Source organism: Passer montanus, unplaced genomic scaffold (genome assembly GCF_014805655.1).
Source record: "Passer montanus isolate IOZ18808 unplaced genomic scaffold, ASM1480565v1 scaffold14, whole genome shotgun sequence".
In the NCBI taxonomy this organism is placed as follows: Eukaryota; Metazoa; Chordata; class Aves; order Passeriformes; family Passeridae; genus Passer; species Passer montanus.
In genome coordinates this window covers 5,250,397-5,276,076 of record NW_024360941.1, presented here as the reverse complement: position 1 = coordinate 5,276,076, position 25,680 = coordinate 5,250,397, and the positions used below count along the sequence as shown (strand labels likewise).

The 25,680-nt window shown below is 36.5% G+C and overlaps 1 protein-coding gene across 6 annotated transcripts in view; it reads left to right on the top strand.

The window, feature by feature from the left end:
• The window catches only part of MARCHF1 (membrane associated ring-CH-type finger 1), a 193,965-nt gene that overhangs the window by 9,428 nt on the left and 158,857 nt on the right, over nt 1-25,680 (top strand). For 3 of the 6 annotated variants that reach the window (XM_039700136.1, XM_039700134.1, XM_039700138.1), the window contains exon 2: nt 9,306-9,505. The exons of 1 other annotated variant lie outside the window; for it this stretch is intronic. The gene's annotated coding sequence lies outside the window, so the exon portion shown is untranslated. Of the gene's footprint in view, nt 1-9,305; nt 9,506-25,680 lie in introns of those variants that run through there. 2 more of the 6 variants (XM_039700142.1, XM_039700140.1) reach the window with 2 other exon arrangements.

Here is a 25,680-nt window from a genome sequence, read left to right as displayed (position 1 = left end):
GTAGCTAGAATCAAAACAGTAATGACATCAGATCCAAGATAAATGTGGTTTGTTTATACCACTGGAAGCAGTAGAGTGACTTGAAGTTGCCAGGCTGTCTGATCCTATTTTGCTTGACAGTTCTTTATATCCACAGGTGTTCCCCCTCATTGTAAATAGTCTGTGTCTGGGTTCCCTTGACCGTTGTGCCTGACTCTTTTAGCTCTATGTTGTCCTGTGTAGAATTCAGTGGAAGTGTACAGTAAGGAAACAATGTGTTTATCAACTTGCACAAAGTCAGTTTTGTTCTCTCTATTATTGAAACTATACATGAAACCCAGTTAGCATTTGTAAGCTTTGTTAGTATTTATAAACTAGATACTTTTTCTCTCCACAGATTTCAAAATTCTAAGAATAGACTTGGTCATCTCTTTAAAAACAGCTATGGACAGCTGAGCAGTTTCTATATACCTGTCTGGATATATAGAAATACATGGATATGCTCAATGGAAGAAAAATGAGAAGCAAATAAAGCTACAAAAAATTAAATCAGGAAATTTTTTGTGGTTGTCATGAAAATTACAGTTTTCAGAGAAAATTTTATAGCCTTCTAAATTTAAGTATGATAGTTTTAAAATCAAGAGATCAGTTGGATGTAATAAACTGATGTGTAAATTTTATAATGTACACAATATTTTAGGGCAGTGGCTTGCAATTTGTTTCAGATATTTTGACAAGCTCTGCACTTATGCAAAATTTTTTGATAGAAGTCCTTGTGAAAATATGCTTAATTAATAGCAACTGAATCTGAGTGTACATACTGTAAGTTAACCAGTTATATTCATCACTAAAAACAGGGGGAAGAAGTGAGTCTGCATCCCAGTCATGAATTTTGTTATTTTTGGAGATCCTGCAGCTGGCAGTGTCTGCTATTTTCAAATTCTTTGAAATGTGCTGTTTGCATTTTTGGTACCTGATAAATTCCATTTGTATATTTTCTATATATCCTCATATAATGACGATTGTATTTAAAACATTGCAAAGCTGGAAGCTCTAATAAAGATCAGGAAAGTAGGAATGTGCATAATATTGATTTTAGTTTCCACGACATATGGAATTCAAACTGATCTAAGTTAAGTTGTAATATGAGTCTAATTTGAGTAGAGGAGATTAATATTAGTAAATGTTGCATCAAGTAATACTGCCAAGGGAATGACTGAAATTGCAAATTGGAAGTGTGGGCTGTTAATTACTGATTGTCTAGTTCCTGAGGTGAACATTAAGCATGTATTGAAAAAATGTATTTGTAAGTCTATCCCAAGAGCAGAAATCACTTGAAATTGAGTCTTTCTTTTCAAATTAGGTAACATGCTTTAAGAAAGTAAGTTTTTCTGCTTTGTAAAATATTTATGAATGCCTCTTAAAGACGGGCATCAAAACTTTGCTTTTTTTCTATCTAGTTAATCTTGATAACACCCTCAGGCTCATGGTGTGATCCTTGGGGTGTTCTGTGTAGGGCCAGGAGTTGGACTTGATCATCCTGATAGGTCCCTTCCAGCCCAGCATATTCTGTTATTCTGTTCTGTAAGGAAAAATTTGATATTTTAATGCCCTTTTAATCTAAAGGATTCAAGTGACAGAGACTTTTTGATAAGAAGAGTGATGGTAAAAGAAGGTACTGATACAAACAGAAGTCTGTAATGTATTTCAGGAAGCATATCTAAATATCTGTTGTAGGGGCCAAACAAAGCAAAATAAGCTGGAAGAAAGTTACATCATGTCATTTTTTTAATAGTAAAAGTGATGAATTTATATACTGTAGAAAGGGGTGTATTTGAGGAATGTTTGATTGTTCTAAATTGCATCCAGAGGGCCATTATACATAAAAATGAAATTAATTTTTCCTGTGAGAATATTAAATACCTATGAATTCTGTATGAACTATGATTACCAAGACTGCCATTCTAAAATACTGATAATTGCATATGCAAATCCAGATGGCCTTTGGGATAAGGTTCAAACAGATGACTTTTTCAAGATGGTTACAATTTGGATTTTGTTTTCATCTCTGTATCAAGCCATCTAATGACAAGTTTCACTTGGCAGAGATGCTTCATCAGATCTAGTACTGAGATGCTTGTTTGAAAAAACAAAGTGGTTGTCTTTTAAAGACATTCCTGTGTGAGTTGAATGTTGGTTACTATGAAGCACATTCTGTATGTGTCTATAAATGAATTTGGAGGAGTATATTCAAAACTCTTCAGTTTTCAGGTAGTTGAACTGAGGTGGGAAATTTTTCCAAGCATGCTCTACTGATCACTTGGCTTCCTAGGAAAACCTGACATTTAATATAGTTAGTACTGTATGGAAGTAAATTCCTGCTCCATCTTTCTTTTGTGTGTCTGTGTCCATAAAACATTAAAGCCTTCTGAGCGTTATAAATGGCCGTTCTGATAAGAATACTATTTATTACTTCTTTGAGAATAAATTGCAATGTTTCTAAAATTGATGGGAGACTGCATACTGGTTTACTTGTAGATTAACTGAAATATATGTTTGGCTGGTCTTTCATTATTGAGCTTTGTTGTGCTTTGTTTGGAGGGCCAGTCAACTAATTTCAAGATTACAATAATAAAAACAAATCACAGTATGTCTTGATATATGCCATCTCCTAAATTTGCATTGAAAACTAAATTATCCAGGTGTTTTGAAGGTAATGAAGTTAGTGTGTGGTCTCATTCATATTAGTATTAAAATGAAACACTATTTACACTCACAGAAGGCAAATAGCAGCAGTATAAATGTTTACAGCAACACTATCACTTTCAATTTTGATTCTTCAGCTCAAATTATTTAGTTTTTTCACTGAAGGAAATGAATTCAATTGCTGGTCCATAACGGTTTTATTTCATTTGTAGGTAAGGTATTAAGAACACACAAGAAATTATCTTGGCATATAGGATTGTATTTTGATTTCATTGACTAACAAAACTGATAGTTTTTAGCCTCTGGAGAGAAAAACACTATATGAAAGTAAATATTCTAGTCATTGAACAATGTTGTTGTGAGTTTTTGCTTTTTACAGTCGTACTTTTCAGAGTAACTTAAAGCCTGCTTGTGTTTGTGTTGCCAAGATAAACATCTTCAAGATAATGTATGTTTTAAAAGTGTGTTTGGTGTTCTTTTTTCAAGGAGCAATGCCAGCCAGTGAAAATAATGGGTTGTTCAAGAGCTTAAACAAAATGTGTCTGAAAAATTTTCCTGTTTCTCAAGTATTAAGAGACATCTTGGTTAGTAATGAAAATTTACAAGATAAAATTTTGAATTTAGTGTTGCTGTCATGCCTCTAAGCACAGCAACTTTTATCTATGCTGTATGTTACACACATTCACAGCCCCTCTCCCCCCAGTACAGAGATGTTCTTTTTAAATTCCAAGGACACAGTACAAATCTTTGCAATTAAGAAATGAGGGCATACCACAGTGGAACATACCCTGGTAGTGCTGGGTATGGTGGCAACGTTGTTGGCACAATTCAAACCTCAGTAAATTTTGCTAAATGTTGTTTGTTGCATGAACCTCTAATCTGGGCTTAAGGCAGTAATAATTCCCACTCTATGATTTGTGTTCCTGTTGCACGAAAGCTTTGAAGAAAAATGATTTTGAAAATTCAGGACATAGAATATCTATAGTGTGGTTTCAGGATGGTTAGGGTGCTGTGAATGAATTGCAGGGCTTCAAAATATTTGACTGTTTATTCCTCGTGCTAATTTCTTCTGGGGAATTGATGATGTACCTTCAAAGTAGGGTGACCACACTGTAGGATGACCACAGTGTTTTAGGTATGGCTGACAGGTGTGCAGGAATACTACTAGGAAAGGCGTTTCTGATTCTGGCATGTGATGAAAAAGTCATGGCAAACTGGAATATAGTGGCTCTTCCAAACATGGGCAAGTAGGTATATTTTAAATGGAAAACATGTAATGCTATGATTAATTCTGTTTTAACATTCATAGTGTCACACACCTTAAGTGCACTTAAGATATGTAAAAAATCTGTGACCTGATATTTGAAGAAAAGGATGAATTGAAGGAAGAAAATAGGATAAAGTAGGTAGCAAAGGCTAGTTTTTGCATGGTAATGTTAAATGTCGAGTATTTTACCTAACTGTCAAAGGTTTTCATCAGTGTAGAATCAATATTAAGTTTTGTCAAGTTGTTAGATTGGAAATTGATAAATAAACAAAAAAGATTAATAAAGAACTTACTCTGCCCAAGAAATGATCTATTTTAACATCAACAGTAGTCTACTTAAGATATTGCTTGACTTCATTCCCCTGAATCATAATGTGCTCATGAAGTAAGTGAATCTCCATTAATGGTTCATTTGGGTACTTTGTCATAGCAGCAGATTTTCATGGTGGCATTTTAGGCATATTCTCCACATCTGCATAGCTTCCATTGCTCAGCTAGCAAAAGTGGACAGATTTTAAATTCTAACCAAAGAGATGAAAGTAGGAGACATTGACTACTGGTGTGTTACTGATTTAGGTCCTCTGGTTTTGTTTTCTTAAAAAAATCATGTTTTCTTCATTTATTGCAGTTCTGAATTTTGAATTGAAGTACACTGTATATGAAGCCTTTGTGCTGGCTTCATTTGTATAATATAAAAATTCTAGTTTATAGAGGTATCTTCCAGCTTGTAAATATGTCTTTCCAAAAGATTAGTTATTATGTGAGTTAACACATGTGGAATTGAATTGCATCTGCCATACTACCTTTATTCAGTTCATTTGGCATCAGAGATGTGTAGTGGAGGTTTAGCTTCTTGCAGTAATAAGTAGATGTTTGGTAGAGTTTCTGTAAGGATTAGTGACGTACTTTTATTTAAGATGGCTGAAGGTAAAAGTGTTGAGTATAATCACATAAAGGGAATTAAACTTTTCTACTGTAATTAATATTCCAACCCGTAAAACAGAAGTTTCTGCTCTTCCAATGCATAGGTTTAGAGCAGCTGTCTCCAAAGAGTATAAAACCTGAGAAAACATCCATACTATCCTCTTGCTGGAGCGTGTGCCTTAATGAGACTGCCTCCATTTGTCATTTGGTCCTAGGAGAACTGACATCCATAGCATTCACAGCAGGGCTGTGAATTAAAGTTTCTGACCACCCGCTCTCCGTAATTTCTATCTCTGTGTGGTTCCCAGGCTGTGTGCAGGATGAAACAGGACCTGAACAAAGAACAAAAGCAGATTTTTTGGGCCATGAAGTCTTAATGTGAGAGGGGACTTTCCTGAAGATCCTTATAGCTGTACGAGTTTATGGAATGCTGTAAAAGCTAGAAGGCTGGATAATAAAATTAAATATTGACCATTACTCAAGCATTACAGTTTGATTTACCTGTAAATAGCAATGACATTTGGTATCCAACAAGAAATAGGTTTGGGGAAAAGTCACATTCTGCCATGAATAACCTACATATAAAACCTTGTTAAAATGGTAAATTTCCTTTCCATATGAAACTGATACTTTAAAAAAATAACTTGAGGTTATTTAATTTTTTAGCAAATCTGACTCAATATTTTCCTAATATTTTGTATTTTTAAGAGTGTGTGTTTAGTTTTTTTGATTGCTGTTCCTACTTAGAGTATATACAACAATATTCCTATCCTTAAAAGGTTTTTCAGAATTTTATAAACTTATGTCTGTCAGTATCTGAAGGGAGGCTGACAAGAGGATGGAACAGGCTCTGCTCACTGGTGCTGAGCAATAGGAAAAGAGGCAACGGGCAGAAATGCTCGGGAAATTCCTCCTGAACATGAGGTAGAGCTTCTGTATGGGTGAGTGAGCACTGGAACAGGTTGTCCAGAGAGGCTGTGAAGTCTCTCTCACTGGAGATATTCAAGAACTGTCTGGATGCAATCCTCTGCCTTGTGCTCTTGGATGACCCTGCTTGAGCAGGGAGGCTGGACCAGGTGATGCCCTGTGCTTGCCTCCAGCATTACCCATTCTGTGATCCTGTGACTGGCACAGTTTTCTGACAGAATGATGTATTTTGGAAAAAGGAGGAAAACATCAAGTTTCATCTATCCCCATAAAAACGTATGCTGGAAGTTCAGTAGATTTCTTCATATTCCACTTCAGTTTCTAAAACGTTGAGAAGTCGTCATGCTTCTAGTGTTTCTGATAAATTCTGTGTAATATAATTATATCAGCCCTCAGTTCTGAGAAGGTGGCAATCCATGGCTAGCAGGAATAGCACATTATCATCACTCTAATAACATTTTCTATTTTTTTGTGGAGAATGTTTCTTGATTCATATTCACGAAGCTGTTTATGTTTCAAACATGAAAATTGCTAGTGGGTGGCATACTCTCTTATTGTGCATGTGTATCAGAAATCATCTGTCATCTGATTTAAACTTCAATTTAGTCAGCAGAGCATCTCAATTTGGAGAAAATTGGACTCCATTATAAAACACAATTGTGATAGGATTATGTTTTTATGGTAATGCATGTAATTTATTGCTCTTATTATCATGCAACAGATTGTAGAGTAATGTTTTGACTTACTATTTTAAAAATGCTTTGGAGTATGAACATTATAACATTACTCTTATGGGGTTTATTTTTTTTTTTCTTTAAAACTTTAGGGAGACATACATCAACCTGACTATCATGGATAACATTATAAGGAATTTTCAAAAGGTATTTGGTACTATGAGACAAGTAAACAAGGGATACAATATTTATAGAAAGATGGCAAAGGTGTTTATTCAAGAGTGAAATGAAGATCTTTTAATTAAGTTATAGCATTCCAGCTGGTTTTATTTACCATAATCTTGTATTTTGCTTCATGCACTTGGGTGGTATCTTGTCTCTGAGCAGATTAAGTGCTAAAGTTGTGAATACACAGTAGTTAAATCAAACAACCTTCCTTTCCTGGGAGGAACTTCATAACACTTTTGCAAATATTGAGCTATAACAGCAATTCCAGTTTCATAAAAACTTCTAATTGAACCTACTGGCCAAGTTCATGTAATCCCTGGGCGGCTAGATTCTGTCATTTTGGATTTTCTCTTCTTTCTTGAAGCACAAGGACTCGTGCTGGTCAGCAAATTCTTGTTCCAGAACTGCAGGATCTGAATCTCTTGTGGCTCTTGGTGAAGTGACAGCTCCCCTGCAAAATGGACAGCTTCTTTCCATCCAGAAATGTGCTTAATAAGGGATGGCAATCCTTTAAGACCTCTCTGCTATTTGTAATTATCAAATTTAATTTATATGCCCAATCTGTTCCATCATTAGAACACAAGAGATATTCACACACTCAAAATTTCATGTAGCTTAGTTTTTTTTTTAAGTGGATAGGAACAACATGCATTACTTTCCTGACAGAAGAAAAATACGGTTGTGTTTTTGCAAATGCCTTTTACTTTGCATTACTGTGTTCCGAGTACAGTTATTCAGTAGACAGCTATGAAGAAGTGTGTATGCGTAGGTCAAGCACATGCATTCAGAGTCGCCTCATGTTTTAATTTTTTTGTTTTATTACAATGGGATACAGTCTGGACTAGATGTCTTTCAAATCTCAAAATGTAATCTTTAGTGTGACTTGTGAGTACTTTGTTCTCAATACTGTTACTAAAAGATAATCAGGGAATTTCAAATTATAAAAAAAAAATTAACTGAGATTGAAACAGTGATTATTCAAGCCACTGACAAATTTACTTTTTCTTCTATATATGAGGAGCAGGGGGGAATTCAGGAGTTACGCATGGGTAAAACTTAAATCGGATTTATGCAAATTCATTCTTAAAATTATATGTTAATTGTTTTCCCTAGTTGTTGGTCCTCTGGCACCCTCAGTTGTTGCTGATATTCGTGCAGTTTTGTCCATTGTCCTAAAGTTGGTGGGTGAATGACTAAATTATGTGAAATGTTGTATTCTTTAGTCTTCATAGGGCAAAATGTTGTTGATAAAGCTATTCATTTATTTGGAGTTTTTTTTCATTATGTGGAGTAGTTCAAGCAGACTTGCAGGTGAGCTCTGCTCATCCTGGAGGGCAATGCTGCTTTGTGACCCTGCTCTGTCATTACCTTGTGGAGGTGGGAGATCAGATAGGACGCTTGAGAAATGTACATTTTGATGGTAACATTGTAGATGGTGGCATCATCAGTAGGGGAGAACAGTTGTCAAGTGTCTTTTTTTTTATGTGAGCATTTTATGAATTATGTGACAGAGGAAAAGGGAAGCTACTGCTAAGCTACTGAGAAACTACTGTTTCTCAGAAAAGTTTTTGTTTTCTTTGTTCTAAAGACTAAATTTTAAATTCAGATTTAATCACTTTCCTGATTGTTTTTAAGTCTTTCTTCTTAATATATGCTTTTCAGAATACAGTCCCAGAGAATACTTTTGGTAGGGATTCAGTATTGTTGTTGTCCTTCCCTTTACAATCCACAAGTATGTCTGTAATTTTCAGCTTACCTCACAATTAACATTTACTGGTCTTTTTCTGCTTATAGAATGTTTATTCTCTCAAAAATGCTTCATTCTGTTCTTTGCTATAATAAATGTTGCTTCTACCAGATAGCAAAGTGAATGGACAGAAGGAGTGAGATCTTTACTGAGACAGCTAAAATTAATTTTAGAGTAGCAGAGGTGAGCCACATAATGGAGTGCAATGTGTGCCTTTTGTGCTGTAGTGAAGCATTTGGGCAGTATGATTTTTGGAGCGATTTTCTTGCTCAGTAATTTACCTAATTATCAAGTCTCTTCTTTAAAAAAAAACCAAAACTCTGATTTTCTTTGCCAAAAGGAAACTCAGATTTTTTTTTTTGCCAATATTTTTTTATTAGCTTAAAATTAATTAAATTTATACAGGTTGTTCTATTCAGATACTCTGCCTTTTTGTAAGTCAAATTATTTATCGCTTCATTGCTTTGCAAGTTTTTCCTGCTGTAAGCATTTTTCCCAAACAAGGAGATGTAACTACAGCCTTAATAATGTCTTTCAGTGTAATGGATTATAAAAGATTCTGAAGAAATTGGTACAAGCAAAGTTATAATTCTTTGTGCTATTTTTCTTTGCTTATCTAATGACAGCTCTTCCTGCAGAATAGACAAGCTTTTATGTCTCTCTACAGCTCTGTCATGTGACTGCCTTACTATGAGCATATTTCTTGATAAATTCTCAATATTAGGGAACAGCCTTTGGCCTAAAATAAAGCACTGAAGACTGCATAAATGGCAAGCCAATTTACTGAGGATTTTTCTTTGTCTACATCCTGCCTTTTAAACACAAATATGATTTTTTTTTTTTTTGGTCATAGGCATTTCATTTTGGGGTTTTGAATTGAATTTCTTCTGATGCTTATCTGCCTTCATGATGTCAAGACCTCAAAAAACAGAAAGGTATAGGAAATCAACCCAAAGCAGCAGCAGTGACAACAAAAAATAAAGCAGGAACAGAGAGTTTTCTGCCTGGAAACTTTGCAAACTAAATGAAAGACAAATTAATAAATTCAGACAGGTAAGAATGAACAAATACAGGATGAAAATATTGATGTAAAAATAAAGAGGGGGTCAAAAATTGGTTCAGGTATTTGTTGCAACCTCTTACATGCTCATATTAGTGTGGTTTTATTTACTCAGTAAAGCATGTGACATTAAATGAAATCTGTTTTGCATTTACACCAGAGAGATCTGGTGCTTACAGGAAAAAATGTGTCCCAGGGGAAGGACTATGTCTTCAAACTGGATTTCCTCCTAAGGTCATATTGTTCATGGTTAGCTTGTGCTCAAATCATTCTAATGGCTCCTTCTTCATTTCACTTGTTCTTTGGAGAATATGGATCAAGGTAAAAAGACATCAGTGTGATCATACAGGCTGTGGTAGTGGGGAGGAAGAAACCTGAACTGAGAGTGAGGCATCTGTGCAAGTGGTTCTCAACTAAGCATTTACTGAATCACAGGAAATCAAAGTCTGTTGGGAAGGATTTCAGGGGTTATCCAGCCTAAACTTTGGGCTGAGCAGGGCTGTGGCCATACCTGGGTCAGATCTCTCAGGACTCTGGTTTTGGACACTTTGAAGGATGTGGAGATTCCATAGCCTCCATGGACAACAAATCAAGAGCAGCATTACTTTTCTAGGGAAATGTTGGCTCCCTGATGTTTGGCCTGAAGCTCTCAAATGTCCATTTGTGGCTGTTTCCCCTTGCTTAACTGTCTGCCACTACTGAGAATTTCCTTGTCTTTGTGGTTCCCCTTCCCATCAGCTTGTGCCTCTAGCCGGCCAATCACCAGACTGAATAAGGCCAGCATCCTCAACCTCTCCTCATGTGTCATGGTCCCTTGAGTGTTGTGACAGTCCTCTGCTGGCCCTCTCCACACTGCTCTTGTGAGGCTGCAAAAACCAGCACTGTAGGATGCCAGTCTCATCACTGCAAAGTGTAAGATGGCAATAAATTGTTCTTTGGGCCCTGTTTAATGATGCTCAGGGTGCAGTTTGCCTCATTAGTGACAAGAGTGTACTGCTGGCTGTTGTTCATCTGTTCTTCTCTGTGTCCCTTGTAAGAGCTTGGGCCTTGACTGCTGTTCTACACTGCAGTTACAGCCCTGAAGGTGTAAAATTTAGTACTTGTCTGTGTTAAAACTTTGTGAGGTACATGATGCCCAGTCCTCAAGGTTGCTGAGTTTTCTCTCAGTTGAAGTTCTGCTCTTTGTCAGCCATTTCTTCTGCTTCAGTGTCATCTGCAGGTTTGCTAAGGATACAGTCTCACAGATCCTTTACTGATCTGTAAAGTGTTATACAATGATTGGAAAGGATCTATGAGACCTGCAAAAGGATGATAATTTTGGCATTAATAACATCAATGTGACTTTGATGAGATCTGTTGAGGTCACCTTCTGAATATACAGGAGAATAGTTGCTGTTACTTTTTCCGGACATTGAACTTTTCAAAAACTAGCCTGGCTCTGCTTAAGACAATGTTTATTGTAGGGAAGAAGCTAAAGATCTTGATTCCTATTCATAGGTTCTGATATGGTTTATTGTGTTCCAGAGAAACACAAACTCAGTCTTGGGAAAGTATTCCTTGATGAGGTCTGTCCCAAAGAGTGCACTAATCTTCAGACCCACCCCTAAGTCCTGTTTTCTCTGCTATATGCTCTACCAGTCTAGATAGCCATGTTCTTGCTATTCTGCCTCAATTTCCTTTTTTTTTAAATTTTTTTTTTAACTCTTACCATTCCCAGAAGCTTGATGAGTAACAGTCTGCTATGACATGAAGGATGTGTTAACATGGACTTAGTCTTCTCAAGTTCAGGAGACAGTTAAATGTTCTCTTGCAAGCCAGACAAATTGTGCTGCAAAGTTGTTGTATGAAGTGTCTTCAGTCTTGTAGTTTTAAAAGTGGGTGTGGTTGCCCCTATTCAGTAGTGTGGATTCATGGGTGCATAAAGCAATTCACTGCACTCTTGAGGAACGTGCCTAAATTTGTATAAGATTTAAAACTGCACTCCTGCCCCTCTTGGCATTGCAAACACAGTGAGGTAAGAATTATGTTGAAGTTATTTTATCATTTCAGAAATAGGAAGTCTGTTAAATCTTTCCAAACTTGGTCAACCACTCTGGAGTTAGCATTTTGTACTCATGTTCTCTTCCATTAAAACATGTTAAAACTCACAGATGAACTGAAATTTAGCAGTTATTATGTAGGTAAGAATCTTGTTTTCAAGCTGAAATTTTGAACCTGTGAAAACTCAAGGAAGTAAGTAGTCATCTGTACAGCTCTTCGACATTTCAGCCCTGTTTCATACTGGAGGCTATTCTATAATGGTTGGAGTAGGATAATTAAGTAACCAATATGTATTTGCACTGTAATTATTGAAATTAACTTTTTCAGTTGGGTATCATTGAAGCATTTGGCTCTCAGTGGAGGGGAAGTAGTAGCTAGTTGTGTACCAGAAGTGCAACTTTTGATTGCCAGAGTAGTTGTGAAACAAGCCTGTGTTTGACATCTTTTCTGGACAAAGGCGATGCCTTCAGAGTAGAAGCTGATTGGAGTACTTTTGTTATAAAAGATTGAAATTCTAGTGTAAACTACCCAGATGATTACCTTCCTCAGAAACTTTGATTATGATTTTCTGTTCCTGTGTGGCCTTAATGTTTGTAAATTAACCATTTACACTTTTCTTCCAGTGCAATACTGTCATTTGTTCTTTTTTTCTGATGCAGGGCCAGAAGTTTCTCTGCAAGCTCACTTGCTATCAGATGGTTTAACAAAAATGGTCTCTTCAAACTTTTCCTCTTTATAAAACATATTACTTGTTTTTCTATGGTAGTGATTCAGTGGCAGAGTATAATTTGTTGTAGTGCCACAGCAGTGAGCAGATGAAAGTTTTGAGTGTGTGCAGTTAATTAAATGAAATGTATTTTGATAGACACCTAGTAATTAGGCTTTAAAATTGATTTTTTTTTTGCATTTAATTATGTTTTATTTCAGCTCTTTGCTGAGAAGCTTTTCATTAGCTGTTAGGAGTTTGTGTTTCTGAATTCCACTGAATTGCATGAAGTGATGTAAGTTAAGTCGTTATGAGCTTATTATATGTGCAAAGCTGTCAGTTTGTTTTTCTGAAATTTTTTCCAAGCTTAGGATGCAACATGTTTATGGAGTGACTGGTTTTAAGAGTCAATTTAAGCACACGGAATAAATTCAGATTACGTGTAGCTAACCATGTTGCTCTACTAGGATTTATGCTGCCAGTGCTACTTGGCACATGACTTGGGTTGAAATAAACAAAAATACACTAAGTGTTCTACTACATCCACCTTAAGTTAGAGTAAACCCTTCCACCTAAGTATAATACTTAAATGTATTTCCTAAGTTTGACAAAGTTGTTTCATAGAGGAGATCAATAAACTTCTGTTGTTGCAGTTCCTTTTCCTTCCCAAACTCTTGTTTTGTGAACTTGGTACTGAAGCTGTTCAGTTACAATAATGGCATATTTTTCCTATTTAATGCACTTTATTTAAAACAAAAAAACCCTACTGTGTGTAGGATGTGTTCATCTTACCTGGTTTCCCTGAAGTCCTGACATGAAAATTGCCTGTGTGAAGACCATTTTTACTCTGAAAGAATTGATTTATAAGCTTGTTCTCACACAACATGTATCTTCCCATGTTGTTCCCCAGAGAGTGTTGTGAGGTGTTTATCTTAATGTCCTCTCTCAAGCTGTAACATAGCTTTTGGGAAGGTTCTATGAGTACACACTGTGTAATATTTTACTATACTGATTGGTAAATGAGAGAGACAAAATAAGGGGTGTGTAGCAAAGCTTTTAACCATAAACTCATTCCTTGATATACCAAGTTTTCTTGCACACTTTGTCAGCATCATTAAGCTCACCTGTATGGTTACGCCCAGTTTTATGCTTTTGTGAACACTAAGACATGAATGGAAATTTGATGACGAATGGATTGAAAGGTAGTTAAGGAGCTACATGCTAAACCATAACCAGCCCCCTGCCCATTTTCTCTCTCCAGTTCCCTTTGGAACACTGAAGGACCAGTGCTCATGAGACCTGTCTCTCATGCCTCAGGCTCTTGTGTTGGATCAGCTGGATTTTTTGCTGTGATCTAAATCTTTTTTGTCATCTTTCATGTGTACTGATTTTTTTTTAAAATTTTTGATCCGAAATTGTAGCAGTTAGCGTATATAATGAATTTAAGGTTTGAGATAATTGGAAAAACGTTTTGCTCTGGCACTTCTTAGAGCGAAACAAAACAAATGTGCCTGTAAATGCACAGTATTTCTTTTGGGTTACTGTGGGAGCTGAGCACAAGGACTGGTAAAGAGCAGTGCTGGCAGAGAAACAGCTCTTCTGGGGAGTGAAAGTAATGCTAGGCTTTTCTTAAAAACTGTCTGAAAATCTTTACTGAGATTTTTGTAGTGAGCTCATCCTGAACAAGCTGAAGCAGTGGAGCTGGAAGAATCTTCACCATGTTTCTACTTCTAGGGAAGAATGAGCACAGAATATGTTGTCTGGGCCCTAATGCCTGCATGGAGGAAAAAACCTGTGACATTATTTAAATATACCCATACACAGAATTGAGTGTTAGTACTGCTCTTGATATTGGGGAGGTGGATTTTTGTTTGTTTGTTGAGGTGTGGGTTTTTTTTTTTTTTGGTTGGTTGGTTGGTTCGCTTTGTTTTGTTTTTGTTCTGGGATCCCAAGTAATTTCTTTGTTTATATGAAGTGCTCATTCTGAGAGTGTTGGTTGGTCATTTTTGGTTTTTTCTTGTTGGATTTTTTTCCTCTGCTAGTTATTTCTTTTTGTTATTCATATCCAGACACAGAACCAGTATGGTAATGAGAGATACTTCTATGTGTATGTGTGGTAATAGCTTTACATTTGTTTTTTCATTATTTTTTCCACTGTTTTTGACTCTGTCACTGGGGGAAACCTGAGCCAAAGGAGGGAAGTACACGGAAAACATACTGCTTTGTATACTTAGAAATCAGCAACTTTTTTGTAACAGACATTTTATGAACACCTGGATTGCATCTACGTCAGGGTTTCTTGAGATACTGTCCTTGCTGGCATATCTCTAATAGGAGAGAAGGAGTTCAGATGTAGCCATTGAAAAATAGAACACAGTTCATTACATCACAGTATTGTCATAACCAATGCATTTACAGCATTTATTCAGTAAACCCTCAGTTTGTGTAGGTCAGCATTGTTATTTTTATATAAAAATGCAGATTAGAAAACTGTAACTATGAAAATAATAAAACCATAGCTGACTACAGGAGACAGTATATATCCACATGACTGTAAGGGAAAGATAGGGCTGTGATTTAATTATGCCCTTAGATGTCAAATTTTACCAGTTTTTGTTGCAACAGGAATACAAGACCCTGACAAAATTACTAGAAAACTGGCTAACATGAGGCTAACGTAAATGTTCATTTGTCAAGCAGAAGAGTCTTTGAAAGAATACACCAATGCAATCAATTTTGCATTTTATTTTCCTTGAAACAAACAAAAATTTCATTGAGACAGTTTGTCACTGTTTCTACCTTCTGCATAAATGCAGTTTTACAGCTAGCCATATTTCTTAATTACATTTTAGAACTAAGATCTTTGCCAGCCATTCTTTTTTTTTTCACATTGTGTTTCAGCAAAACAAGGTACTGTCTGAATTTTAGCTGACAAATGTTTTCAAGAGTAAACCCACAAGAAGCTACTGTATGTCTTGATAGGTAACATTTAGGAATGTGATAAAATAGCAAGCAATATGTTTCGAACAGAAAAAGCTCTGCCTAGCTCTGGATGGGGTTGTACTTAGTGTGTACCTTTCATTCCTGAGTTACTACTCAGACTTTTTACGTTACCTGATTTTTATTGGTTTTTTTTTTAATTTGCCTGTATGAGTCTTTCTGCCTTAATCTGGGATTAATTTTAGGTTTTCAATGAATGAAGGTTTTGTTGTTTCTGAAAACTGCTCTTAGCCTGTTTCTCCACATCAGTTTCCTTTTACTTTTAATTAATTCTTTAAGGAGTGATGTCTGCTGGCACTGTCTTCAGTGTGGTATCTTTCAGTGAGGGATGTGATTGTCTCTGGGATTTAATTCTTTTAGCAGTTCTGCCTTCTTTTTAATGAGCTGTCTCATTTCTGTGTAATTTTCCTTTTGGAAGTCATGTACAGCTGTGGTGGATTTTTTGGCTTCTGTAACTCCTGTAGGGGTATTGAGTCTGAAAGCATTATTAGTGTGCCTTTCAATAGAAAAAAATTGAACAAGATCCTGCACACACTCTGGGACTGTCTCTAATGGTTTCCCTAACCAGCTCTCCATGAAATGATTATTGTAGTGCTGAAAGTTTCATCTCTGCTTTGTGTTCCAGTGTGATGCTTGCCTGATACTCATGGGTATCTGCCATTACAATTGTATTTCCTTCCCTCATTGCCTCTCTGATTTCTTTGTGCATCATTGGTGGTCAGTGCTGTCAGTCCACAAAGGGAGTTGCTAATAAAAAGCTGCCTTGAGCTCTTACATTTGGATCCAGGAACACTGAAATGTTCCTTCTTACAAAAATTTGGTCCAAGAGAGACTACTCCTCTGGACTCTCACTGAGGACAGCTGAGAGCTGAGACTTTCAACTTGGAACACTTCATTCTACCTAGTACCTTTCTGTCCTTCCATTGGGAGAGAAATGTATCAAGCTCCAAAGCCTCTTATAGCTGGTGTACAAGATCTGGCATTTCACAGGAACAGGACATAATTGCAGAATACTTCAAGTGTGTCCTTACTTCATCACAATTGATTATCCCTTTTTCTGAACACGAACTCGTGCTTTGGTGGGGAAAAAATGTATACGCTGTGGGCATCTCCAGAGCTCTTCTCTACTGTAATTATGTGTTTGTTGGTTTTTAACATCATGCTAGAATAGTACAGATATCCAAAGGGTGTCAAAGGTAAGAGTGAATTGCATCACTAATTGAAATTAACAGGAATCCCTGTCTCTTTTTATTCAGCCATCTGTTGTCCTCCATGCTCTGGTTAACTCTGCATGTCTTTGTTCAGAGCATTGTCCATTCAGATTGCTGTAGTACAGCTAGTAATAATTGACTGGAATTTCAATGCTAATCTGCAGTATTCAGCTCCTGGGTCCAATTGCTTATTGTTGAGCAGATAGAGAATCAATGGTGATTTTTCTCCACCTCTCCCCTGGATTATATGTACTATGTTGTACCTATTTAAATTAAAAAAGAAATGCACAGTTCTAAGAATATGATGCTATTATTGTGCTGTCAGCTACTGACTCTCAATATAGGGTTTTTGTGATGGAATATAACACTTTTTTTGAAGTCTGGTACTTTTCATAGCTTTTGTTCTTTAGCCTCAGTTTAAAGTGATTGTATTTACAGTAACAGCAAATTCAAATAATATATTTTGCTAGGAAGCTTCCATCTTTCATATGTAGGTAGAAATTTAACTATAATCAAAATCAGCTATTTGGCATATTTTTTCTTTCCCCCTGGTGGAACTCACAAGGTTTAACATAAAAATATTCTTCCCATCTACATTTGTAGATTAGTTTTATGAAGTGCTGGTTAGTAAATAAATCAGAAAGAAGTCTGTTGAATTAATTTCACTTGGAATTAGACCGCTAATTCTACTTTTTGTGCTGATATGTTGCATTGAATGGTAGAATTGTTCTGCTGTCTTCCATGGGGGAAAAGTAACCTTTAAAATAAGGCAGGGAAACACTGATTTAGGTGTAAGATCTATGAGTATTTGTTATCTGATAAATGAAAGCAGTAATACTTGGCTTTTATGTGATCCTTTATTAGTGGTTTTGGTAACAAGGAGATTTAGCTATTAAGTGATTATAATAACATAATCCAAGTGTAGGCATAACCACAGATGGAAATACCCTAGTTTGAGTAAGAAGAACCGGGTGGGACAGAGGGAAATTTCAGAACTTTATCAGCAGTCTACATAATATTAAATACATTTCTGTATTTACATTTTTATTCCATGTAGTTGCATGGCCAAATTTTGACTTTATAGCTCTAGAGTATATTATTCCCAGCAGACTAAGAGAATTCCAGGAATAAGGAATGTAGCAAAGCAGCAGTAAGTTCTGTGTGGAACAGTGACATTGCTTGCAAGTCAGGCTTGTTTTTACAAAAGTGTTATAAAACACTGAAGTCTTGCTTTACAAATAATTATGGAGTGGGAAAATTTCTTAAAGATGTAAGGATATATGGTGAAACTTCTACAGGTTAAACTTGTAGAGTGATGAACAACTAATTCCTCCTATTATAGTTATGTTTTTCTGCTAGTACAGTTATATACTGCTGCTATTCTGGAATATCTGTTTGATGCACCTGAAACTTGTACAGTCAGAAGAAAAATTTCTAGAGCTAAAACTAATGCTGGAACTTCGATTTTTTTTTTAATCTTTACAACTACTTTTATAATAATTACATAGTTTTATTTTCGAAAGGATATCACATTCTGTTATTGGACTGTTTAAACTGCTAAAATTCTGCCTGAGTAGTATGCATTTGAGTATGACAAGTGTTCCTGCATTTTTCCAGGGCATGGGTGTTATAACTTTTTGAATACTGAGGACTAAAATACAGATTTATTGTTTTATGGCATAAGGAAATATTTACTTCAGCAAAAAAGGATGGAATGAATAATAGATATCAGAGGTGGAAAATAAACTTATTAAGCTGTAATTTGCACTTTCATGAGTATGGTGTAAAAGTACCTTTTGTATTTATCTGCTTTCTTACACTGTAAATTCCTGGCTGTTTCAGCTACATGCTTTTTAGCAGGTTTTTTTATAGCCTAATAAATATCAATATATGAAGGCTTTCCTTGGCATCCCATTTATTCTTTGTTCTAACCTTAGACTATTATTTCTAATAATTATGTCCTGAATAACACACCATGTTTCTTTGTAGCTATCATACAGGAATAATAATTTTCTTCTGTAATCATCTCATGTCTCTTTCTTCTTTAAGATAGGGTTGTTTCTTTGGGCTGCTTTGTGAGACTTTGCTGTTTTTCTGATGACGAAAGAACCAAGTTTTAGCTTCATTTATTAATTAGTGAAACTCTGAGAAGCAAAAGATACATACTATATGGGTCCAGTAGTTAAATACCATCGTTACTGGTGGAGACTTTTGGGGGCTCATGTTGGACATGTTGGTTATTTGGTGCTGGATTCACCCTGCTTGCATTTCAAGCTGTGATTGTGAAATAGAAAGCTTTTGGAGGGTGTATCCTATTTAAGGAGGATTTTCTCTTTGTGAATATACTAACGTTAAAAAAAAAAATTTGGAAATTGTGGACTGACAATAGCAATAATCTGTCCCTGAATCATTTGGCTAATCACATACATGCAATGGTTTTGGATACTGGTAGAATAGCATTTGTGGAAGAGTAGAATTTTTCATTGGCAAAACTTGATTTTTTTTCATAATTGTATGTCTTTTGGGAAATTTTTTCACAACTTGAAAAACAGCTGAGGTCTCCTCTAGCCTAGGTGCTTTGTAGAAGTCTGAATGGTAGGGCTAAAGGAACTTTGTATCATGAACTATCTATTTATTGCAAGAAAGTAGATTTTTTTTGAATTAGCTCTTTACCATAAACCTTTAAACAACCCTCAGCACTTTAAAAACCTAAGCAACAAGCTACCTCAGCAGGTTGCTCTCCTACCATTTTGACATGATTGTTACAAAATCATAGAATCATATAACCATATAGCCTCACTTTCTTTTATTCTGAAATGTAAAGTGAAACATCCCCTAACTGAGAGTATTTCATTGGATAATAAGCAACAAGCTACCTCAGCAGGTTGCTCTCCTACCATTTTGACATGATTGTTACAAAATCATAGAATCATATAACCATATAGCCTCACTTTCTCTTATTCTGAAATGTAAAGTGAAACTCTACATCCCCTACCTGAGAGTATTTCATCGCATAATTTTTTTTTTACTTTAGTTGATAAATGCAATGAGAGTAAAGTAATAGGCCACCATGCTTTTAGAAAGCAATTAAAAAAAAAATCTGTGTAAGTCTTCTACTCTTCTGTTAACGTTGTAGTAGTCTATTAAAACCAAAAAGCATAACTGTTCTCTGAAACAGCACACAAGATTTGCAGTTACTTTGAGAACTATTGATTTTAAAGTTCTTGAAGAGTGCCTGTGATCAGCATGGCTGATGGCTTCTTAATTAGACTAGTCCTGGGAGAATCTGGCTTCCCATACAGTATGTTTATGAATCTCATCAACCAGGCAGTGAAAAAAACAATTATAGATACTATCGTTATTTTTTAACTTACAAAGGAGCAAGAATTGCAATACTGGATCTCTTGCTTCTGTGATAATTAAAACATGGATCTGAATGAATAGAAATTAAAAAAAAATACTGCTGTGAAGGCTGTTCATCACAAAGTGAGGTCATTGACAGCAAATAGAAGCAGTAGAAGGACAAACTCTTGGACTGTGCCATAAAATCCAAGCTATTTGCTGGGCTAGTGTGTATCAAATTTAATTTTTTTCGGGGGGCAGGTGTTTCTCAAGGTACAACAGGTCATACATCAGAGGTTTTGGTTTTGTCATGGCAGGTCAGTCAGTCTGTTGCCTTGATTAAAAGAGGAAACCAAGTATTGTCTATATCAATTAGTGTTCTTGGATTTGTCTTGTTTCTTATTGCAGATGTGTTATGAATTTGTCATTAGTTGTCCTTTGTGTATTAAGTGATTTGTAGTGAAAATAGCTAGAAACAGTAGTTAGACTCAACATTACCCAGACTTGTTATTTCTTTCACTTGTTTTTTCAGTAGGTTAATTGTTCATTCACCATCTGTTTGTGACTCCCAAGATTTCGAGCTCTGTGCTTGCCTTTCCAGCTGCGTTGGCAATTGGGTGGTGTGTTGTGTTCTGAGAACACCTCACTGTAGTAGTTGGGGATGTTAGTCTGCCTGGTGGCTAGCATCTGTCTGGGGTTTAATTATTGCCTTTTCTTTCCTTACGGAAGAGGTTTGTGCATGGATCTTTTTCTTGTTCTTGATAGAAAAGGCTTGGGTTTTTGTTTTGCACTACGGTTACATGGAACGGTTGAGTTTAAATGCCCGTGAGACATTCTGATGAGCCTAGGTAGCTCAGGAGCTAGAGGCTTTTACAACTAGAAAACTTTGATTTTGCACAAGTAACTCTATCCCACAGGGCAGGCAATTCTACTTCACTTTTGGAGTGGAGTAATTATGTTCTTTTCCTCCAGCCTCTTTTACAGCCTTGTAGCTCTCTTTAAGCTAGACCACTCACTGGCTGCCGAAAGCTGTGGGCTGAAACCTGGCACTCAGTAGAACTCTGGTAGGTACAGAGCAGAAGGGACAAAATGTATGTTCTTGTAGACATCATTTACCTTAGTGTAAATGACGAGTTTTGTCTATGAGTGGTTTTCAATTTTATATATATATATGTATATATAAATTACTAATAAATCAGTGGAAAGTAGAGCAGTAGGAATTTGTCAGAAGGCCACCTGGGGCTGTCAAATGTGAATGTATTTATTACTCTTTTCCCTGATTTACATCTTCTGGTCTCCCTTTTCTGATTTAGCAGTGATTTTTGTGAGGGACTGTTGGTAGTAGTGGGGCAGGTGCCCACCAGACTTACTAGGCCCTTTTGGGAAGGGCCCACCAGAATATCAGTTGTTGTTATATTAAACTCTTTGCCATGTTCAAAGCAGTTTAATCATTAAGTGCTGTCATTCTGTTTCTTGATTACATGAAAAGAATTTGGATCAAATAAGGATTTTCCTCCTAACAGTTGGAGAGAGACTTCAGAGTTCAAACCAAGATAGTTGGTTACTGTGAGCAAAAGTGGATTCGTTTTCCGTTTCTGAAGGATCTAATGTTTTTTTCTCTGAGGTTTTACATCTCAGCAGGGACCTGGAAGATAATTTTCTTTCTCAATTTGGTTCCATTTCAAGTGAACTGTAATAGAAGGACAATTTTCAGCCTCTACAGATGACGTGGAAAATATGCTTGATGATGTATCTTGAGGATATTTACTTAAGTGCAGTACAGTGATTGAGTTTTGAGATGATGAGCTTTGAGTTGCAGAACTTCATGTCTGAAGTAATTAATGACAAAAAAATGGGATCCTTAAATGTATTTTAGCCAGCATTTAGTGCTTCAATGGGGCAGAGTGTATCAGAAAAACATGCGTAAGCAGCAGAGAACAAACACTGTTTAATAGCATGAAGGAATCTACAGAAATGTTTCTCATATGAACTTTACCTCAAATAATTCCAAATTTGCACATCTGTAGAGGTGTTATCTACCTGATCACTTAAGAATCTGCACAGATGTGTGATGGTTGCTCTCTGCAGTTTGTTTGCAGTTTATTTCCTGCTCTCTAGCTATGTCCCTTTCAGCAGAAGCAGATAGAGCATGGTAGAAGAGGGCTGTCATGCCTCAGATACTACGAAATGTTTTTTGGAAGAAATCATGGCAATGTAGGGGTGACTGCTCCTTGCCAGCCAGCAGCTCCCCATTTTTGCCTGGAGAATGGCTTGTTAGGCTGGGTGGAGCAGGGAGTCAGAAACTCGTTCAGCTTCTAGAAAGGCTTAAAAAAGGCAGCAAGATGGGCTTTGGAGAAGCAGTCTGGCTTCTGTGAGTTCAGTTTTTAAAGATGGTTAGATTCTGGAAGATAGAAAAAGAACTACCTGGAATTTGTTACAAACCAGACTCTTGCTGGAATTTCAGGCTTGATCTGAGACAGAAACTTGCAGTGCGGGGATGGGGAAGATGATTATGTGCAAAACTGCATTCTGGTTACCCTTTAGAACCAAATTCCTTACTCCAAGATTTCATTTTTCATTCAAACTTATTTGCAAGAGTAAGGTGCTGCATCAATTTATCAGAATTTACTGTAATTGATGACTAAAGTAGTAGTGCTAGTAAATCCGCTGAATGGATTTTGAATTATGGTAAAAATAGCAGAAGCAAATGCCAAACATTGTTTAAATTACAGAGCTTACCTTTTTTTTTTCCCCTCCCCTTTAAGATATTAACACCCTTTTTCAATTCTAGTGAAGCTCCCTCAATCTTCAAAAGTTAGCTACTGGAAAATATTTAGAAACAAACTGATGATGGTATTTTCATGTTTTTGGTAGCCAAATAGTATCTTGAGTTTATGAAGTGTAGAATACCTCAATGTAGCAGTGGTTAAAATGCTGGTATTCCTTGAGCATTTACTAGGAGAAAAGTCTGAGAAGATGTACCTTTTTTGTGCATATGCAAAATGGAGCTGGGTTTGGTTTTTGTTTTGTTTTTGGATTTTTTTTTCCTGAGAAAGGTGAAAATAGCAGCTAAAATGGTTTGGTCCTGTGGCAGTTTTTTTATGAAGATTTTTCTGAACAGTAGCCATTCACTGTAGGAATTTAGGGTATACATGTTGTCTGGAAAAATACATTGCACAATTTTTCTAGACCAATTATAGTATTGTGGTTTGGTTTAATTAATGTCAAGGCATAATACTGCACCCTTCCTAGTAGAGAAAAGAAGTTATGCAGTGGAGATTTTGTGAATATAGTATACAAAATTATGGGCTGAAAATGTTGAGTGAGTGTGGCTGGTGCTGGTGAGACAGTGCCTTGAATGTTTCTCCTGTTCCAGAAACTGGATTGCCCGAGGCATGAACTTAAATATTTTGCTCCAACTTTCGGACAGCATTTTCATTATATTGCATCTTGGATACGCAGGAGCTGCGGTTGTACTTCCTTTAGCTTGTTAACTTTGTTTATTTAGCAAAGAGGCACACTGGGAGAGGCAGTCACCTAAATGCTGCTTCCAAATGGTACCATCAGGGATAGCAAATTTTGTTTCCTCTTTGCAGAAATCATAGTACAGAAGTGAAAGGCTGTATTATGACACCTGTCTTATTTCCCTGTCATCCCCAGTGTATGTTATTGTCATGAGAAAGCAAGTACCAGATTCTCTGTGACCTAGTGAAGTTTATGCACCCTCTCGCTGGTTATGTATCCTTCATCCTGTGTTATACTTCCTTTTAGTTTCTGCAGATGTAGTTTCATAAAAAGTTGCAACTCAGTAATGCCTCAGAAATCCTCCTTTTTTTTTTTTTAAATTTGCTTTTATTTAAATCTGCTTTTACTTAAATCTGCTTTCACTTCCTTCCTTGATTTTTAGGAAACGAGTCAACTTAGCAGCCTCCTGTTAACTAAGCCTGGAAGACACCTAGGTTTAAATGAACTTGGCATTAAAAAAAAAAAAGCTAGTGATGATTTTAATTGAGGAAAAATTCTAGCTGGATATGTAGGTGGGAAAAATTGTTTCAGGGAGAGGTTGAATGATTCCCTGTTTCTCTGTTAGGAATGGAGGTCTGTAAGAGGAGCCAGCATTTGGGGAAAGGAATGTATGTGTAGCAGTTCTGCCTCATGACAGCTTGCTGGATGTCGCTTGACAACTAGGTAGTATAAACTCTCAGTTCATGAATTTGAGAAAACTGAGTTTTCTTCAATTAAATATTAATTTAAACAATAGATTAATATTCTATTCACAAAGTGTTGAAATAGAAAATAAAAGAAGGTTATGGATGAGTTGACATAACATTTAAATTGTAAAACAGTTTTCTGATAAGTAGAAAATGCAAAATGAGAGATACAGCTCACTTCATAGAGAATTTCAAACTTTGAGAGTTTTTTTGCATTTTGAGTGATATGCAATGCCTGTTTTGTATAGTGAATGAGGATGGTGGGGATTTAGATTTATTAATGGCAAAATCTATGAGGACTTGAAAATCAGATGGTACTTTGAAAAATCTATACAATGGAATCCAAGTGTTCACATTATGAAAAAATTATAGTGTAAGGCAATTGACAAAAAAATCACTGAATACTTATTCCTGTAAATACTTTTTCCTAGTTTAAGATTTTTTTTTCACAAATAATTGAGCACTAATGTTGCTGATGAATATGAGAATAATTTCTTTCAAAGCAACAGACATAATGAGAGTGGTTCAGTTCCTCATGAAGTTGACTCTATGCAAGAACATGGATCACAACAAAACGCTGTGGAGACACTCTAATTCTCTGTGGGTGAGAATCCTTGCTTGGTTCACTGTTTTAAAACCAGACATGTTCATTTGTAAGAGACTCACAGAATAGTTGAGGTTGGAAGGGACCACAGGGCTGTATGAAGTCATATTTTGAGCTTATACAAGAATGAAGACTCCACAATCCACCTTTGAGACATTTTCCAATGTTTGCCCAATCTGACAATAAGAAAAGCTTTCCTGATGCTTGACTACGATTTCCTCTATTTCAGTTTGTGTCCTGTTCCCTCTGTCCTGGGACTGGTCACCACTTAAAAATGCCAATCTCTTTTATGCCTCCCATCCCTGAGGCTTCTTCACCATGCTGAGTGCCTTTATCTCTCTCAGCTTCTCATAAGAAAGGTGATTTTGTCCCTTAGTTATCTTTGTTGCCCTTCACTGAACTTCTTTCACTGTGCTCTGTTGTACTGGGGAGCTTGAGGCTGGAGTGAGCCCTGCAGATGATTCTCACTAGTACTGAACAGAGGGAAAGAAGCACTGGTTTTGACCTCCTGGAGAGGTCAAGTTGCTCTGAGCTGTCTTTGATGTGAGGGCACACTGCTGGCTCACGGTCAGCTTGTCTGCCAGGACTGTCAGGTCCCACTTGGCAAAGTTGCTTCCCTGACATTTGGTGCCCAGCCCATACTGGTGTCTGGTGTTCCTCCAGGGGAACAGGACTTTCCGCTTCCTCTTGGTTGCATTTCATGTCTTTTGCTCTTTTCTCAGCCTGTCAAGGTTCCTTTTAATAGCAGCACAACCCTCTGATGTATTGACTGCTTCTGGTTTTGCACTATCTGTGAACTTGCTGAAGGGGCACTCTGTCTCACCTCGCAAGTTATTGATGGAGCTATTGAGCAATATTGGCTCTCCTGTTGGCTCCTATTGATTCCTGGGGTGTGTCTTTGGTGACTGGCCTACAGCTGGACTTGGTGCTTCTAATCTACAGTGCTTTAAGCTCAACGCTGTGGACAGTTTTCATTGTTGATCCCTCTTGATTTTAGATGGAAAACTTGATTAATACTAGCTGTTGGTGTGAGCAAGGATTTTTAAATATGCAT